This window comes from Drosophila novamexicana, unplaced genomic scaffold, assembly GCF_003285875.2.
Source record: "Drosophila novamexicana strain 15010-1031.04,08,12 unplaced genomic scaffold, DnovRS2.1 tig00004560-arrow-pilon, whole genome shotgun sequence".
Lineage (NCBI taxonomy): Eukaryota > Metazoa > Arthropoda > Insecta > Diptera > Drosophilidae > Drosophila > Drosophila novamexicana.
In genome coordinates, this window is record NW_020825054.1 from 1552917 (window position 1) to 1572963 (window position 20047).

The following is a 20047-nucleotide window of genomic DNA, read 5'->3' on the forward strand; positions in this document are numbered from 1 at the left end:
TAGCTTATACTAACTACTAAATATACATATATACTAAGCAGGCAGTCAGTCAGTCAGTCAGAAGTAACTTCCAGTTTCAGTTCCGCACAGATTCCGATTTGAAGCAAAATTCAAGCGTCTGAATTTGATCTCGTCTCGAGTTGAGTTTTCCAAGTTTCGGTCCAACAAATTTTGTCTCGGTCCATATCTAACGGCAAATTTTAGTTTTCTTCAAATTCAGACGTAACTCTTTAGTTAATTAACCAATTTAATGGTGCATTTTGGCGTCGAACATTTGGGCGAATAAGTAAAATAAAAACAAATTACTAAAAACAAAAACAACAAATTTGAAGAGAAATTCAAATCAAAATCTACGAAATTACCTGAAAATTTTTGAAACAACTGAAAAGTCTACGAGAGCAGCACGGAAGCACGAATCAGAAAATTATAAGCAAAATTTTACATGTGCAAAAACGCATTATAATTATTTACAACAAAAAAACGCGAAAAAATTATAGAGGAAATTGAAAATAAAAAAAAAAAACTGAAAATCGTTTAGTAAAATTTTAGGAACACAAAAAAATTAAAACAAATTAATACCAAAAATTGTTGTGATGTGATATTTTTTCGATATATTTTTATTGTTCTGGTAAGTGAAGTAGTCATAAAAGTATTTTATTTTTAAAATATAAACATATTTGATGATAAGTAATTGAAAAATAAATTATTTTTATTGCATTTGAAAAATAATTTATAAATTATATTAAATTAAATTAAATTATATTATATTTAATGCATTTTCGAGAAGAAAATTATAAAATCTATAAGCAAAGCGCACTCTTAATGCTCTATTCAATAAACATAATAGAAATTGTTATATTCTTTTGGCCATCATTTTTTTTACTCTGCCATAATAGCTGATCCTTAGATAGTTTTATGTTTATTTTATATATTTAAAACAAAAGTTTTAATGTTGAATATTTTAAAAAAATCATAGTAAGCTGCAATCAAGTTTCTAATAGGACATGAAAAATAGGAAAAAATATATGAAGAATAATATATATGTTTTTATTATATATTTTTTGTTCATTTCAAGGTTCCCCAAAATTAATTTTATTATTTATATATAAAATATAAGAAAAATAAAAATATATTTCTTACACCTTAGAATGTCATCAGCTAAGTATATTGCATAAATAATTTAGAATTTTTTACTTCCACCAAATTATCTTAATAAATATATTAAACTTAAGGAGTTCAATCGAAAATGTATGCGCAAACGATCGTATGAGTTGGCCATGATCATTTGTTTCGTCTGCAGACGCCTTCCCCCATTCTATCAACCCAATAGACTCGTGTTCCTTGTCGTTCTCAGAGTTGACTCGTCGGCGTCGCCGGTGGCGGCGCTCAGCTACAGCAGCAACACACGGCAGCAACTTGCAGCATGCAGAAGTATGCTGCTGGTTGTATGTGCATACAACTCGGGTCTCCCGAGCTGAAGGTTTAGTTGTAGTAGTAGACTTTTTGCTTTTCTACACTCACAAATGCACATGCAGCACACAGATGCAATCGGCGACGCCAAGTTTGGGGCATACGGCACATAATGTAAACAAGGGCATGCGCAGTGCAACGCTGACAGCGGCATTTGCGCTTCCCCAACTGGAGAAATGTTGCAATGCATGGCAATGCAACTAGAAGATAGTAGCCCAGAAGGGGAGGGTGCACTAGGTGGGAGGGGGACGCTATGCATTTACCCAACTGCTGCTGTTGCTGCTGCATGTGGAGTACATGACAGCGATGCTGGCGTCGCTGCCAACGTCAACTTGCCACAATTTAGATGGCCAAAAAGGAGCTGCAACAAGCCAAGCTCATGTGCGTATGCCAGAGAATGCTAAAGAGAGAGCCAAACACAGCGAAAGAGGGAGTGAGAGAAAGAGAAAGCGAGCGAGAGAGTGTGTGTGAGAGAGAGAGAAAGCAAGAGTTGTCTGCGACTGCAGGCCGCAGTCCTCCCAAAAGCATGCAACGCAAATGCACTTGAAGTGCGAGGCAGCAGCGGCGCCTGCATGCAGGAGGAAGCAGACACACACAAGTAGTCGTTGCTTCTTTTTTTATGTTTTGTTGTCTCTTTTCGGCATATTTTTAGAAGTTATGCCTACCCCAGCTCCAAACTGTTTATTTACTTAACCAGACTCGTAACTTTTACATGGAAGCTACGCCGGACCAGCAGCAGCAGGAGCAGCTGTTCGTGGAGCCTCAGCACGTGCAGCAAGCAACTGACCAAAAGGCAGGCAGCTCAGCGCACACACACGCACATGCACACCCCCCAGCCAGGAGTTGGTGCATTGCAATTCTGCAGCGATGATGACCATGATGATGATGAGCAGAAGCCTGTCTGGCCCCCAATGGGTGGCAGTTGGGCTGCCCACACGCACCGATAGCAGCTGCACTTCTTTATCATAGTCGTTGTCGTCGTCGTGAACGTGGCTGCGTGGTTGGTCGGCTCAGTGGGCAGCTGGCTGGTTTGGCTGTGTGTGGGTGTGGGGCTTAAGTGGGTTGTGAGCCACCATTCAACGGAAGTGTGGTCGCGTAGACATTGCGTAGTCAGCGCCAAGTTTTTTCTATTTCTTGATGCGCAGTTTTTGGAATTTTCGTTTTTTTTTTTTGGGAAGGGAGGTCCACCCAGCCGTTCGATGTGCGTTCAATGCAGCGACGCTGTGCAGTATATAGACGATTTATATAGAGCGAGCTGTGCTCCCCACCTCTGTGTGAGTGTGTGTACTTGCTCGCGCGCGAGCTTTGACCAAGGCAAAAAACTTATCACAGATACTTTTTACATAGGACTTGCATAAATAGGGGATTGGGGGGAGCCTGAGAACCATTGCCCCGCACTGCATTTTGCGCGTCTGTTGGCCGTTTTTGTATTTTGGCGGTCGCTCTAACAGGGGCTAGCATGGAAGGCGGGTGGTGGCAACCATGTACGCGTCGTGCTCGTCCGTGTTATGTTTTGTGCCGTGTTGTATCGTTGGTTGCTGGTAACAGGCTGCCGTTAGCTGGTCGCTAGTTGATGGAACGCCGAACGCATCGCAGATCAGATCGGCATCGGACGCGCGGGTAGTTGGCATACGGCTTTTGGACGTCTTTTGAGTGCCAACATTGCTTTTTTATATTCTCGGCTCGACGCACCGAGCAAAAGGACGCAGAACGCACGCACGCAGTTCCCGAGTGGCAAAACGGTAAACGGGCAACGTCAACGCCGTCGAGAAGTCCTGGCAGAGACAGAGCTGGTCCAAGTCGTCGACGGTTCGGTTCATTTTCGGACTTGCTTATTTTCTAAAATGCTTATACACTCTCGCATTCGCATATAAAAACCCATATTATTATATATATAATATATATATATATATATATATATTGTATATATATTGTATGTATATATATTATATGGACGCAAAGTGCGCGCGCGTTTACCGCCCCCGAAGCTACCTTCGTATCGGTTGCCGTTGCCTGCATTGGGTTTCGAATGGCATTAAATATTATTCATATACAATAAATGAAATAAAATAATATATATATATATATATATATATGCATTTATATATATATATATATATATATATCTATATATATCAAATATCGCCGAAGCCTGCGCGAGTGTGAGTGCGTGTGATTTACAATAACAACACGAAATTCTAAACGCTTAGAATGAAGCAGCGCATGCAAATATAAAATGAATATTCACATTCTCAAATTAATTTTTAAAATTTATTGCCGCCTAATGGAAATAAAATTAAATTAAAAAATAAATAAAATAGTCCGCGTCACAACAACAGACATTTAATTGATAAAAAAAAAAAAACAAACAAAAAATTGTTCACGATAAATATTTAAGCCGTAATTCCAACAAGTCCAAACAAGTTTTTTAAGAAGCCAACAATTTTTTCAAGGCGACTTTCACCTATAATTTTCAACGTCTGCGTCGTCGTCTGATCACCGTTTATGTTAAATATTTCAAATGGCTGCCTCAAAATCAAAATCAAAAACTAAACTAAACTCAACATTCAAATATAAATCCCAAGTCGGTTTGAATTAGTTCTGAATACACACAACCAAGAAATAAAGACCAAAGCCAAATATCATCATTTCTTTGGCGTTCTCATGTACGCATACAAATTGAGGCTGCTGCAATTCGACAGATACTTTGACACATTCCAATTGCAAGAGCCACCAAGTTGGGATCCCTCGGATCGTTCGCATCGCATTTCGTTAACGGCGACGGCGACGCAGACAAAAATGCCAAATTTGGCAGCGCGCTGCGCCCCGCACTCAACGAACTGCCACTTCAGACAACCAGCATTAGCTGTGGACACGAGAGAAAACCTCAGCATTGCCATGGATAAATAACATCAGTAAATTGTCCTGTAGGTGATCGCAAAAAAAAATAACAAGAAAACCTACATTTTTAAGAACCTTACACCCAAGTTTTAGGATGTTTGCGATTGAAGTCCAATTCTAAACATGCTTTTTACTATGGTCCCTTTAGCTGTTTCACGCTCGTAACCGTTACGCTTTTTATTTAATTTATTTATGCATATATTTTATTAATATATATATATATATTTTTTTTTAATTATAATTTTACTCTTCTTTTGCATATTTGAAAATAGTTTTATAAATAATTTTCGTTTGTATCAAAATGTATTTTTTTGTTTGTTTTTTTTTTTTTCAGACAAAAACTCAATTCAATCTTAAAAATAAATATTATTATAAATGTATATTCGTTTTATTCATTATCTATTTACAAATTTCTTTTATCTGTATATTTTAACATAATTATTTTCTTATAAATCCAAAAACTACTTGTTAGCTTCCTTTCTTTGCAAATCCAAGCACGTGCTCGTTACCCTTTATATGCAAAAGTAAAAAAAAGGAATGTGAAATGAAAAGGAAACACACAAAGACAACCCCACACACAAACACACGTATCTAAAAAAATACAATTTGTATTTAAGCATAGAAATATATTAAGGTTGAATTTGAGAGTTTCTCCAACGCAATATTCGCCGCGAGTTCCTTAGCTGCCGTCGGCAAAAAGTCAAAGACAGTATAAAAACACTCACACACAGATTGAGTAGTATCTAGAAAAGGTATTTTAACTAATACAGCCACATATAAGGGAATCTGCGTCCTTTCGGCATATTTTATCTTAAGAAGCGAAGCGCATTAAGGCTGCTGCCAAAATATTTCTGCCATTTGCAGGGGTTGCTTAAGCGGCCTCCCACAGAACACGCATCCACAGACACCCACACACACACACACGTATCGCTCATACTCCATTTTGTTCTATTGCCCCAACGCGCAGTCGCTGTCGACGTCTCAGCTGGCGTCACTGTCGCTGCCGCTGCTGCTGCTGGCGCTGCTGGCTGCCCCTCCATGTATTTGAATTGCGCACTAACTCTAGCTCAAAGAGAGAGTTTTTGTGCTACACCCCCCCTTTCCCCTCCCACTCATACCCTAATGTGTATGTGTATCCTGTTTTTGCATTTATTTTATTGCCCGTGGGGGAGACAGCGCTGTCAACGATTTTATTTGCAAAAAGGCACCCGAAGGGGGGTAACGCTTGCGTTTTGTGTTTGCTGTTGCCTCTGCTGCTGCGATTGCTGCTGGCTTTGCAAATTTACAGCTGCTACCCGATGTCCTGCCAATGTCCTGCGCTCGCGTATTTTTTCGCGGCTGCAGCAGGAAACACAATTTTTTGCACTGGTTGTTGTTGGGGCTGCCTGCCAATACATGTATGCTCACTTACACACACACACACTCACAGACTGTGAAATGCGACGCGGCAACCGCGTCGTCCTCGGCCTATTCGCGGCGAAATAATTTTTCGCATTTTTAGTACAAAGCTTCACATCAACGTCGTCGTACAAACAAATTTTTATTTTCGGATTTTTCAATTACGTTTTCATTTATTTTTTAAAGTATTAATTTTGCGTGCACTAAAAAACAAAAACAACAAAAATACAAGCAAACCAAAAACAACAAAATCATTCAAAAATTTATCATACGTGTATATTGTACATAAGCATACGAACTCTATCCTCGAATCAAAGCAACTACAGCAAAAGTCAAAACACTTTTCAGAAAAAAAAAAAAAATTGAAAACGCATAAACAAAAAGAAAACGAACAACAAAATTGTATCAAACATTTTGCCGTTTTTTGGGAAAAGCGAATACAGAAACGAAAAGTCGGAAACATTTTTATGTGCAATTTCGATCAAGAAAATAAACACTCTAAAACTCGATTTCGACAACAAGCTACCAGAAGAAACTCTCAACTGTTTCCAAGTATATTTCATTTTGAATCTTGCATTTACGTTAAAAACTCTTAAAAAGAAATCATAAAAATTTTAGTTTGTAATAAAAAAAGTAAATAAAAAACAAAAAGCAGAAAACAAAATACTACAAAATACCAAATTCAAATGTAAAATCAAAAGTACAAAGCACAAAAGATTGTTGGCAACATTTTTATAAGTATATACGTATTATTATTATTTGTATATATGTATTTTTTATACGACAACATCGCGAACAACTAAAAACACAAACAACACGAAAAGCAACAACATTTTCTACACCAACAAAAAAAACACACGTGATGCTCTGAGACTCGACGAATTGGTAAGCAAAATGTGTGCGAAATCTCTGTGTTAAATGTAAAGGAAATTAGGAGAAATCAGACAGAACAACAACAAACGGTTTGCAATATCAGCAAGATGCTCACGTTTGTTGCTGCCGCTGACTTCTCCTTTCAGCTTCAGACAACTTCATTTCTAACACCTCCTAACATCCTCTCTCTTCGCTCTCGCCGTCAGCACACGAAGACTGCAGTGCCTTCGTGCTTCGGGCAGCATAATTTTCGGCTGCTTCGTGCGGCGCTGCTTTCTAATTGCGTTCGCTCTCTCTCTCTCTCTCTCTTGAGCTGCCGCCTGCATTTGGCTTTATATGTGCGTATGTGTGTGTTTGTATGTGTGTGTGAGTGCATTACATTAGCCTGCAACAGCAGCAGCAGCAACACATCGGCATCCTTCGGGCTTCGGCTTGGGCAAGTATGCTTGTGTGCGTCAGTGTGTGTGTGTGGGTGTGCTTCTCTCTGTAGCAGGCCTGCTGTTTGCTGGCTGCCTGCTTCTTCTAGTTCATCTTAAGCTACACGCGCGTACGGTTCGCCTCGCCGTTCGTGCTCGTCGGTTCAGTCGTCGCCTCATTCGTGAGGACGCTTCGTTATCGGCTCTTGCCTTGCTGTGTTTCTTCGTCTAGGTATGTGTGTGTGTGTGTGTGTGCGTTTGTGTGTGCGAGCAAGCGCACACTTACTTGCACTTACTGTCGCCTGCGTATAGGAAATTATCTGCTGCTGCTGCTTCGCCGCTGCTGCTGCTGCTGCTGCGACGTCGCCTAATACATATATAAATAATATATATTATTATATAGATATATTTAAATGCGCTCTTCGTTCCTCTCCGGGTATATAGAAAAAACAAGCAAGCATCAGACAGGCGTCGTTAGGTTGGAGCAAGCAAGCCAGCAAGCAAGCAACGACTACGATGACGACGACGACGAGGACGTGGCTGCCTGCTTACAAGAAAGTGTTGCATACTTATGTGGGCATTGCGTTGACGTCGCAGCAGCAGCAGCAGCAGCAGCGCCTTGGTCTTTGGGTTTTCGGCATTTGGCCAAACCAAGCATTTTACTTTTATATTCTAGAATACAAAATTCAGTACGTTTCTAGTCACGCGCGCTGGCAGAAGTTTTGCTTGGCGTTTCTGTCTTCTGACCCGACGACGTTGACGCACGCCGCCTCGACTTGTGTAAAAATGCATTCAATTATTTAAATCAAACTTATAAATTTAACTGGAAATAAATTCAAATATTAAAAAAAACGCCACTAACGGAATATCCATGGAAGCATATACAGTGCAATAAGCAACTGCTAAATCAACTAATAAATCTATAAAAACTACCACCTTAAATAATAAATAATTAAAATATTTCAAAATATTTGTCAAAAAAATAATATCTTAAACAAAAATATAAAAAACTAATATCTCAAATATTTCGCTGCTGCTTGTGGTACGTGAGAGTCGCAGTTGATGTTTAAATTCAAAGTTTAAATCGAGATGAGTTTATTTGTTGCTTACTTCAAAGCGGACGTCAGTTAGGCGCTCGATTAGCCAACCAACGCGGCAACCACACACACACCAAAAAAAACATAAACACTCACACACACACATTCAGTAGCGGCTGTTGCTGGCATTGGTGGTAGCCAACATTGCGCATACGACAAGTTGTCACTCAGTTTCGCTTGCTTCGTATTGGCAGCGACTGCTTCATGGCCTTGTTGGGGCAAAAACTCGGCCGGAAATTATCTAAAACTCTTAAGGCAAGCCGCCACACAGGCAAACTCAAAGTGGAGCGCCTGTGATTCGCCGCAGCACTGCTCAACTTTGTCAGCAACTGAATTTCATACACACAAATACTTTTATATTGAAATACGGACACAGAAATTTCTAATTTATATAAATACTCTCATACACGTACACTGCCAGCCACAATGTGGGTTTCACGAGTCGAATATAAAAGCACTTGGCCTTCGTTTCTTGTGAGACATTCGATCGTCTTGGCTCGCAGCGTCAGCGTCGTGGCCTCGCAGGCCGGAGCAACAGCAGAACATACTCAGGAGCAGAGGCAGCAGCAGTAGCCAGTTAGGAAAGGCAGCTGGTCCTTTGGTCAGTCAGGTAGTCAGTTGTAGTTCGGCTAACGCAGCATCCAGTTCGTGGGTACGTGTTGGGACTTTATCAAAGGACTCTGTTCTGCGAGACGTATTTCCATTAAAACATATTTAGTTTTAGCTCCATTATATTGATTACAAGATGCAAACAGTTTTATTATTTAAAGCTTACAATTAAGTAAATAAATTGTGCAAAATACAAACACTGAAGAAGTGCCAAGATACAAAATTTTGAAATATGAATATTTAATGAATAATAATAATACGAGCAATGTGTGTAAACAATAGCGAAAACTTCAAGAGATTGAGTTAACTAAATCGCTTAAAAAAAAAATAATATTGAAATACGTGATTTAATATGTTAAATAAATTCCAACACATAAATTACACAAACTTCTTACAGAACATAAGTTTTCTTATATGCTTCCATTTAGATACTATAAATATTATTTTGATTACCAAATATAATTCAAACATTAGGCATTATGTTCAATTGTGTTGAATTGTCTTCACAATTGGAACATTAAAAAGTTTTTACATATTTAAAATAATTTAAAATGTTTCTAAGCATATTCATGATATATTTATGCATACTTATTTAAATTCTCTCAAACATTCTTTAGAAATTCCCTATTTGGAAGCATAAAATTAGAAAGAATGATTAAAAATAAAATTAACAACTAATTTACATTAATAAAAAACTCGAAAAGCGCTGCGGCAACGAAACGAAATTTTAAAAAGTTATATTAAATGTGCTATAAAGATTCAACTTAATCAACAAGCAAACATAACTAAAAATAAAAATAAAGTGCAATAGCAAAAACCAAACAAATTTTTTAAAATAATGAAGCGCCATTTAAAATTCCAAAAAAATGTATATTAAAATATAAAGTGTAGCCCAACTTTCGGCAGTGCTTGAAGTGAAACCAACACGCAAAATTTTGAAAATGTAGCATTCAGCGCGGCTGTATGTCAAATGATATTGTTATTATTATTATTATTATGTTGCCACTTGATCCGAAATTTAACAACCAAATAAAAAAGTGTTCAGTGACGCCCGCTTTTGACCCCTCAGTTGCCCGCAGCGCTTCAGTGCATTTGTGTTGACCCTAAAAAAAATTCAATTCAAATTTTTTGTGTTCAAACGAGCCGGCTACAAAATGTGCCAGCGACGACGTCAACATCAAGCCCCTCAACTCCAGGCAAAGGCTTGCCACGAGCTTTTGCCACTGGCACAGCCACTGCCACTGCCACTGGTCAGTGTCCAGTTAATGGCGGCGCCATGGTGGCGTCCAAGCCGGGCCGCTAGGTCCGCCAGTAGCCAACGCTGAGCCGCAACGCAGTTTCCGCTGCACGAATTCGCAAATGGCTATGTAAACTTAAATTAAGGGTAAAATATCGCAAATGGTATTGGTGCAAAATCAAAACAAACAAAAAACTACTAAAAGAAACTAATAATATATGCATACTTGATATAAAACATAAACCCAAGACTTTCAAAGCTTTTGAGCCCCTAAAACGTTGAGCTTTGTTCCCTTTATTATGTAGATTCTTATGTATATCAAAGGCTATCGCACTTCATAATTTAGAAGCTTGCATATAAACTGAACAGAAAAGCAGCAAGATTTTATGTTCTCTTCTTAAATGAAATTATTTATTTATTTTTTATTTTTCTATTGTTTTCATTAATTATTTTAATCTAATTATGGTTTTATTTATTAATTTTACTCAATTTTTAAAAACTTCTTGCAGAATTTTATAAACTAATTACTTTTGTTAAAATTCTTTTATCCTAATCTTAATAAAAAACTATTTTTTAATTTTTTTTCACTTGCAGCTTCAAATAATTCTTCGAGCAAGCAATGCTGACTCGCATATAAATATTAAACCGATCAATTAAAAAAACTATTTAATTAAAGTCTAAAACCAGTCAAAGATGTTGTTTAGGCCAAAGTTTAGATTCAACTGCAGTTAAAATCGATTAGCTCGTTTTCCACACACACACACAAATAACTATAAATATTTTTTTGCAGCCTTAAAATCGCCAACCGAAAGATCAAATTACTAATCACAACATTCTTTTGCGCGCTGTGCAACTGTCTGCTTTTTACTTGCAGGTTACACCATATCGAGAAGTTATCCAATGAGAAAGCCGCTTAAATTTTGGTAAGTACCCGTTAAGCTATCTTTAAGGCAATCCATCCATAGACTGACCAAAGACATAAAGTCTTCTGCAAATGAGACGCTTTTATGTGCCCGAATGGACTTTATTTTTTAATTAGAAAGTCAACACACACACACACACACACACACAGAGAGACACAGATGCGGGCGGGCAGGGAAATTGCGGGGGGCAAACTCACATATATGAGAGACGCCTTTGTGAGCTCTCACTCCTGGCCAGTTTGTTTGGCTTTTGTTTACTCGTATATTTGTGTGCTACTTAAGATGAAATGGCAAGAAAAGTGACGTTTATGCAGCGCACAGGGGATGCAAGAGCGACGGCTCTTAAGGGTAGGGCGGCAGTGAAGAGGTGGGACCTCGTATGCATGGCACAGCACTAGCCTGTGTCCGTTTTAATTTTAGGTGCTCTTAACGCAACGTTGACTGCCAATTCCTTTCATTTCTATCTCCATCTTTCTCTCTCTCTCTCTTTTCCTCCAACTCTTTCGATTGCAATATAGGAAAAATAGACGCTGACTAAGAAGACGAGGCGTTTCAGGTTCGGGGAGGCACCGCCTCTTAAGGCAGACGCAACAGCAACGGAAGCGGATATTGCTGAAGTTGCTTTTGTGTGTGTATGTGTGTGTGTGTAATGATGCGACATGTTGTTATCCTTCTGCTGTCAGCAGGCGCAGTTAGTTGTTGCCGTTATTGCTGCCGCCGTGCAACATTTACAAGCAGTTGCAATTATTTTCAGCTTAAATGACAAAATACAAGGAAACAAGTCTTAAGCATTTCTAGCACACCTAACCAAAGCCAGCCCAGGTACAGGTCTCGTTATTATTCTTGTTGTTGTATTGTTTGTTGTTATTCCTGTTGTTGCTGCTGGCAGTCAGCTCCTCCACGCAAGTTGCCGACGTGTAAATGAGTTTTTTTTTAGTATTCCACACACGAGAATACCCTCCATCTAAGATTAGTAGGGCATATCACAGTACACATAAAGTAAAATAAACAAAAAAGTTCATGCATAATTCTTATAGATAATTTTCTCTTTGTTAATCTATAATATTTGTTAAGAAAATATGGCTAACACTTTTTAGGTAAATATTTTTATTTTGTATTTTCATTAAAATTGTAAAATAAAATCCATTTGTTTCGTGTTGAATCAAGTAAGACCAGCCTTTAAAGTACGTTAACACGTCCTTAAATGGAATGGAATGGAATGGAAAAACGTTTGAATTAACTTTGAATATTCTTAAGCTTTTCTAAGCTTGAATTTTTATCATACTTAGCTCACGAATTTTCAGTAGTTAATTACAAAAATGCTTTGATTTGTCGCGGCGTTTCTTGAAATCTAACATTATTTGTATTTTGTAATATTCCAAATTTAAAGGAATTATATTTTAAATTTTAGCTTAAATATGAATATTATGATGTCCAGCAGTTACAGACATGTCATTAAATGTTATTCATATCTGAGGCTTTTAGTTCAGAACTATAATCATAAATGAAAATATTTCTGACTGGTATCACACAGTCATGCCATCTTATCTATATGGTATTCTGTTTTCTTTATCATGAACTTTGTGTACCCCAGCATTTCTGTTGTTGTGTGTGTTGTGTTGTGCTGTGCTGTGTTTAATTTAAACAGGCCCAACTTTGCCTGGCTGCTTGAGTCACGAGTCCTGCTTCTGTTGCTGCCGCGTGTGTGTGCTCCTCTCCCCTCTCTTTCTGGTGGCCATGTGCATGTTGCTGCTGCTACTTTGCCAGTTTTCTTTTCATATTTGCCATATGTGCAACAGCAGCAACAACAACTTCTCATTTCGCTGCCTGCTCAGCTGCTCTTATGTCGGCCTAAGTAAGTGCACCTAAGGCTACTTATGAAAAATGTAAATTAAAGTTGACTTTTAGGCGCACAATGCCCGAGCCAGCTACAATGACGTCTCTGAAGTCCCTGCTCGGGCGCCTTTGAAAAACTTGCCATGCTGAGCAGTGTACTTTGGTGTTAAGAAAGTTTTGTACATTGAATATTTAGCACAGAGACCCATGAGCTCTGCCCAGTTGCTACTAATCAACCCACCAGCCCGTCTACCTCAGCCTGAAAAATTAGTATGGAAAACTGTTGTTCGCCATGCACTGACAACTCTCAAAGAGTCAGCAGCCAGGACCGGAAATCGTTTTAAGAACGGAAGTGAAATTTCTGGCATTAACTCGTGCTCGTTCGCCAGTTCGGCGGCAGCTGAGCGCAACCATCTAAACACACATCTAACATCGTCCGTCTGGGCAGCGTATAATCTTTTATATTCAACTAAATAATAATAAAAAAAAATAAACAAAAAACTAACAAAAAACCGCGACTGCAACGCAAATTCATTCAATTGCAAAAAGAAAATTACCCTAAAAGCAGAACAGCGACACAGGCCGAGGCTTCTAGTACTCAGCTAACTACAGCAACAAGTCGTTATGATTATCTAGAATTAAATAAAACATACACACATTCACAGACACTCTCACACACTCAAATACACACCCGCACACACATAAAGCTCAAGTCTGCTTCCGACTCGGGCTCTGACCAATGGCCAATGGCAGTCGCTCACTTGAACGTTGGACCAAGTTGCACGCCTCGCTGAGCAGCAGCCGCGACCCCGAATCGAGCCACCGTTCCATTCTGATCCCCATGCATCCACCCCCGACCCCAAGCCCCATTTCGGCCCAATTTTCACTGCTCCCAAACGATCGCGCGCGCTATTCGCTTTGGAAATTAAGTCAGCAAATGACTTGTAGAATATCAACACATGCCCAGCGACTGTTTATCAGTCCGTCCATCCGTGCCGCCGTCCAACTGGTCGCTGCTTGTCCATGTATCTGTGAGATTGTTTTTTATTTTGGTTGTGAGCCGGCGACGTAAATAACAACAACGAGAACCAGCCGAGCAACAAGATAATCAAGTGTAATTTATTTCGTATTTGGTGCGCGCCATGCATGAATACGACGAATACGACTAAGTTTGACCGCGACTATAACTATGACTGTGAATGCGAACAACCATCTAACTATCTAGTATCTAGGAACCATAACGCGCGCTGAGATAAATACAGCTGCAGCTGCACACACACAACACACACAATCTATCATATAAATTTAAAAAAAAAAAGTTCCACTAAAGCTGGGACCTTACATAAAAGCAAGACAGCTTAGTTTAGCACTAATCAACGACATTTAAATACTCTTGACTATTTGGATCCAATTTTGTGAAGTCAAAAAAAGTGAAGTTAATATTTAGCTAAAAATATTTCAAAACGCTGCTGAAAGTTTCTCAAAAATAATTAAAATATAATATCCATAGCCTGTACAGTTTAGTTAATTTCAAACAATTTTCTTGTCTTTGGAAAAAATTGAACAAAAATTCATTTTATTTATCTAGTATTTATATTTAGTATTTGCATAAACTCTTAGGTTTCGCTACCTTTAATTATATAATTTTAAATTTATTGATTTTGTAATCAATACCTATCGAACAACTACTCAAACATTTGTAACCAAAATTAAAACATATTCTTAACTTATTCAATTTAACCAGTATGGTATACGAATTTTTATCGGCTTATATCTGAAAATGGTTTTTTCAAATAGATAAAAATTGTCCACTCTGCGCACAACAAACTTTATAGTGAACCTGTTGTACCTCCTAAAGAGCATTTGAATAACACGCCCAACCCCCTCGATCTCGACCGGATGCACGAGCACTTGGCGTGTCATTAGTCGATTTTAATGCCGATTCTGTGGATCTCCAGGCCTGTCCACTGGCCCTGGTCGCGTTTTAAGTGTCTCATATGGCAAAATCATTGAAGCATCGAATTACACTGCCCAGTTCTGGTACAGTTTGGCTTAAACACGATAGAGACTCATGTATTTGGAATTGTGGAAATGTGTGACAAGGCGGCAGTTTAATGGCTGCGAATACTGCTATCAACAATAGCTAACTGCAAGTCGCCGCATATATATATGTTTCCCACGTGCAGCGGCACCAACAAGTGGCACACCCTCAAGCCCTACTCACACCCTGCCGCAGGCACAACAAGTCGTTAAACCCAACAACTCCATATAGCACGCACCAAGCCCGAAATCGAAACAATAAGGGTGAGCGCGACATAAATAAACACGCTTCACCACGCCGCAGTTGAGATACCCTTGTCGTGATGTGGCTTAATGCTTTCTTTGCGTCCGATGTAGAAATACACTATAGTAGTCCTACTAGAAACAAGTTTGTTGATATATTGGAAGAAAAACAAAGCTCGTACTTGGTTTCGAGATATCTTGAAAACAAAAAGGGTTTTAAAATAGCTAATATTCCGATAAAGATATATGATAAGTAGTCCGATTCTGTAAAGACTTAGCCCTTACATATATAGGAAGCATAGTGGCACTTGTTAATCCCAAGTTTTCTCAATATTTAATAAATAGCACCGTCGTGACTTTTATATATTGGTCTGCTTCTGCCAATTATGCTAAGTTTATGTTGTTAAAAGTAATCGAGCCAGAGGCTGATACTGATAAAGAATATATATACTTTTATTAGTTAGAGCATATCTCCTTCCCTATGACCCATTTAACAACAACATTAAAATACCCACTAAAAGGGTATAAAAAGAAAAGCAACAAAAAGCCGAACAATTAATAATACTCCAGAAAGCAACAACAGCAAAGGTAAAAGCGTCGCCCATGAAGCAAAGTTCCGATGCCGTTGCACGTTGCACGCTGCTCGTTGCACGTTGCTCGTTGGTGGTTGTCGATGCTGCTGAAAAGCCGCAGACAGGCGGCACAGAGCACGGGACAAAGTGACAGCGAAGGTGGTGGCCCAAATGGCTAGCGCAAATCTTTCAAGAGTAGTTCCGCTTTTTTGTTGTGGCCGCAGTCGCAGCACATCCGCTTCAAGTTGTGTGCCTCACGGGCTGCTGCTGCTTGCTGCTCGGTGCCCGCTGCCTGCCACCGCTCCGAGCGGAACTGTCACGAAGAATTTTGTCAGCCGCAGTCCCAACCGTGAGGGAATACGCACTGATTATCTTTGTATAATGATTACAATTAAAAGAGCTTTAGGGGGCAGAAGGCGTGGCGGGCGCAGGGCGTGTAATGTGCGGCACAGGTCAACATCTAGAGGGGGGCCGCACCTGATCACTTTTAACTGTCACCGGAAACATCCGCCATTTTGTCTAAAAAAACTCGAGTTCAATTTAGCTTCTTGTTGCGCATTGGCCAGCAAAAGAGACAGAGATTCAAATTATATTAGATCTCAGTAATTCGTAATGTTGTTGTTTTCGTTGGCGCAGTTGCTGCTTCTACATGTTTCGTTACGCCTAATGAGCAGACCGTGACGGTGAGTGTGTGTGTGTGCGTGTTGTGGGTGTATTTCTTTGCGCTTGCATAAGCAGCGCGCCTCAGCGAATCACTAGCGCAACAATATCAGAGAGAAATCGTCACATGGGAGTAGCCGTCGCAGCGTTGATCGCTAGTCATACCCCCCCCCCCCACCCCCCCCCCTCCTTCTTCACCACTTATCTACCCACACACTCGCGCTCACACCCGCGCCGCTGGCTTTGTCGCTTCTTCTTCGCCTTTGGTCACACAATTGATTTCGCCGCGTTTTGTATTTGCTACTCACCGTCATCGTCGCTTGGCTGCCTCTTTGCTCAATTCGCCTGCCCGTCGTCTCTTTGATTTAGTTCGGTTTCCACACCTTCCCCCTTCCACCCTACCCCCTACGCTTGAACGTCTGTCACTTATCTTTCATTTAATGCATTGGCCGCCGTTCGCAGCGCTGATTAACTTGCAAGTCGGCTCGAGATTTCATTGGCTGTTCAGTTTATGGGGCTGGGCAGGGCCTTCCCGTTGGGCATTTTCTTAACTGTAGGCTTTTGTTTGTGTGTGTATGTCCGAGAGACCTAATCAATAAATCACTTCAAGGTTTTCTTAATTAAAAGTTTTTGACCAACAACCACAGACTCGCTTTTCTAATAAACTTTTCTACATAAAAAAAAGACATGAAAACACAATAGCGAAAAATTGATTAACTGCCAGAAGACCACAAAAAAAAATGTTCGTAAAATCAACTCCAGCTGAGGACGCTCAATTTTAGCAGCAAAGTTTCGAACCCTTTCCAATAAGAAAAACTTTTCAACTTCCAACAAGAAAACGAGGCAGCCCTCCGAGGAATATGTGAAACTATAGCTAGCAAAAACTGTAAAACTGAAAACTGAAAACTATTAAACGCTTAAGTCAGGCGGAAAATGAGACAAATAGTTGTAAACTAAGACACGACAAAAGAAGCATAAATATGCTCAGCCTTAATTAAGGGTAGCTTGCGTAAGGTACAAGGAAAAGTATTAGTAAAAGAAAAACCAAAAAACCAAAAAAAGGGAGCCCATAACGAATTCGACTAATTGGCTGGCGTGAAAAGCACAATGCTAAAAACGAACCAAGGATAGAGAAACTGCTGGGTAAATGCTTTCAAACGACATGAAAAATCAAAAGAAATCAGAACGAAAACTCAACATCGACCCCACTTGACATTAAATGTTAACCGCTTAAGCTGGCCACACTTATTTATGCTTTCTTCTGGCAAATTTCTTGAAATATTTGCCCAGGCCAAACAATGGCAAGCGCCAAGAAAAAAGGTAAGACCGGCAACACACAGACACACACACACATACACACAATGCACACTACAAATTTTTTTCAGTACCAAAAAAGTTGTTCTTGGGGGCTATTGACATAATTTTTGCGGGCGAGCGACCCACAAGTCACACTCAAGGCGTTTGGCCAGGCACTTGAGGTCCTGATTCTAAAGACAAATCCACCCTCAATTAGCTGCTCGAGTATCCTGCCAAAGACGTTGTCCTTTTGTAAGTGTCCTGTAAGCCAGCATGTTCTTTTGTTAATATTTGTTTTCTTTATTTGGGCTGTTTGGGTCTCAGTTTCAGTTTCAGTTTATGGTTTTGGTTTTTGGTTCTGGTTTCATTTACATGCTCGTTATGAGAGTTTTGCCGCAAATTAGCTTTTGTTTTGCTCTAAATACGCAGCTGATTACGCAGTCGCCTTCTTATTGGCACTTCCGCACCAAGTTTACATAGCATATTTATAGGAGGATTTCAGGCAGGCAACTTAACATATATCTAATGGTAGTTTAAGCGCACACAGTGAGAAAAATTCGAGAGATTCGTAGTCGCTTGAGAAGCGCGGAGGGCAGTGCGTCGAGGTTTTGGGAACGAACCCCCGTGAGGACAATTTATAATTTGTTATAAATGGCTCTAATTAACTGTAGAAACACAAATGTCACTTTAAACAAAATAGGTTTTATAAGCTTATTAATTATTATACCCAGCCTAAAATAATTATAAAAAGATTGTCTTTCTAAAATCAAGTCAAGTCCTCAAAGTACGAATGGCCCCGTGTGTACAAGATTCATGTGACTTTTCAATTTACTAAAATAAAAAAAACTTTTCAAGTTTGATACATATAAACTTTAAAAAGGTACATTTTGTATAATAAATTATGTATATAGCTGAAATTAAGTATGTGAAATGATTGATTCAAGCATTTTTAGCCTGATTAATAAGTTCGAACTTTTCGGAAATTATATATGTAGGTATTGCTTGATTCAAGAATTAGCAGGTTGATGAAAAACTTTGAAATCACCTGAAATTTAATACGTATTTAAATTACGCACTAGCTTTCTCTCACCGTGTTCTTGTTATTATAGGGGAGTTGGCGTTGAGGTTTTAGCTGTTTGGACTATCTAATCTGTTATCTGATTGCCTGCACCGTTTGTCAAATCTTGTGCACACTTGAATCCTTGATAAACCGCGATTGCGGCTATATCTGGCATATAGATATTTATATGTGCCCATATCTAATCAGGAGTCGGGCGCACTGCCAGTTAAAATATTGACTCGCATTGTTTGCCTAACTAGTCACCTTTTATTTGCCTACTTGCTGCAAGTATTATTTCGAATTCGATTTTATCAGGCAATGCGATTCGTGGCTTGCACCCAGATTGACTTTCCACTCACAAATGGAAATTGTCGCTATTTGTTTAGCAGTACCTTATCGGGAAAGTTCTGCTGGAAAAGCATTTAAATGCATTTTCCATTACACACTAATATGCATAATTTATGTGCGACCTGTTAGCTCGCCCGCCCAAACACTTCCGCAAATTAAACGCGCTCTACTTCCGCCATCAACGCGAGTGTCCAATAAGTCGAATAGTCCTTGGCCAACCCTTAGCTTAGGCCCTGTTCTTGTTGCAGTTTCGCTTTTGGGTTTGTTTTTTTTCCAGTTAGTTCCCACCATAAAAGTCGGCGCCCCTCTGCGGAATTTCCCGGATATTGTTATGGGCCCGGACATTGGTATATGTATATGTATATCTTAATGGGAATGTGAACGCCTTTTCCTTCCGCAGCTCAACGCCTACGCCGACTTGTATACCTGTTGTATACCTTTTCCTGTTTATGCTCTTGATGTTTTTGTTGTTGTGTTTAACAAATTTGAAAAAGTGCAAAATGATTGCGGTTTCGTGTTTGCAGTTGTTGTTGTTGTTGTTGTTTGGCCTACCCCTTAGCACCCCGCTCTAGCCAAACTGCTTCCCTCAGTTAATTCCCATTGGCAGCTTAATGTGTGGACAACACGCTAACTGGAAATTGCTGTGCGAAAAACAGTTTCAGTGGCACTGTACAGTTTGTGAGGCACTTGCTGTTGCCTGTTAATTGGTCCCATTCAACTGAAAACGAAGGCAGTTGCAAATTAAGACTCTAAAACCGTAAATGAAAGTTTGACAAACAAAAAACTGATTTTTGCTTAAATTGATTGAAAAGATAAAGTATTAATCGTTAATGATTGAAAGTATATTTAAATCCCACAAAAATCAGACAAATTATACAAAAAAAAAAATTAGATAAAAAGATAATTTTTAGATAAATATTAATTTAAAAAACCACACAATTCGTGACAGCAATTTTGTTATGCCCATTTGTCGTTGGTGCCAGAAGGATGCCAAACTGTAATTGGAATGCCAACATGGCATTTGTTGATGTACAGTTTGAGAGTCGCTCGCCCCTGCTGGAAGACGTG

The 20047-nt window shown here is 39.3% G+C and overlaps 1 long non-coding RNA gene across 1 annotated transcript; it reads left to right on the forward strand.

Annotated features, from left to right (window-relative positions):
* The first annotated feature begins 544 nt into the window (after positions 1 to 544).
* LOC115770691 lies at positions 545 to 20003 on the forward strand. Its single transcript, XR_004018880.1, has 3 exons — positions 545 to 628; positions 10876 to 10924; positions 19929 to 20003. It is a non-coding gene; the product is annotated as an uncharacterized LOC115770691 (long non-coding RNA).
* Positions 20004 to 20047: the final 44 nt, after the last annotated feature.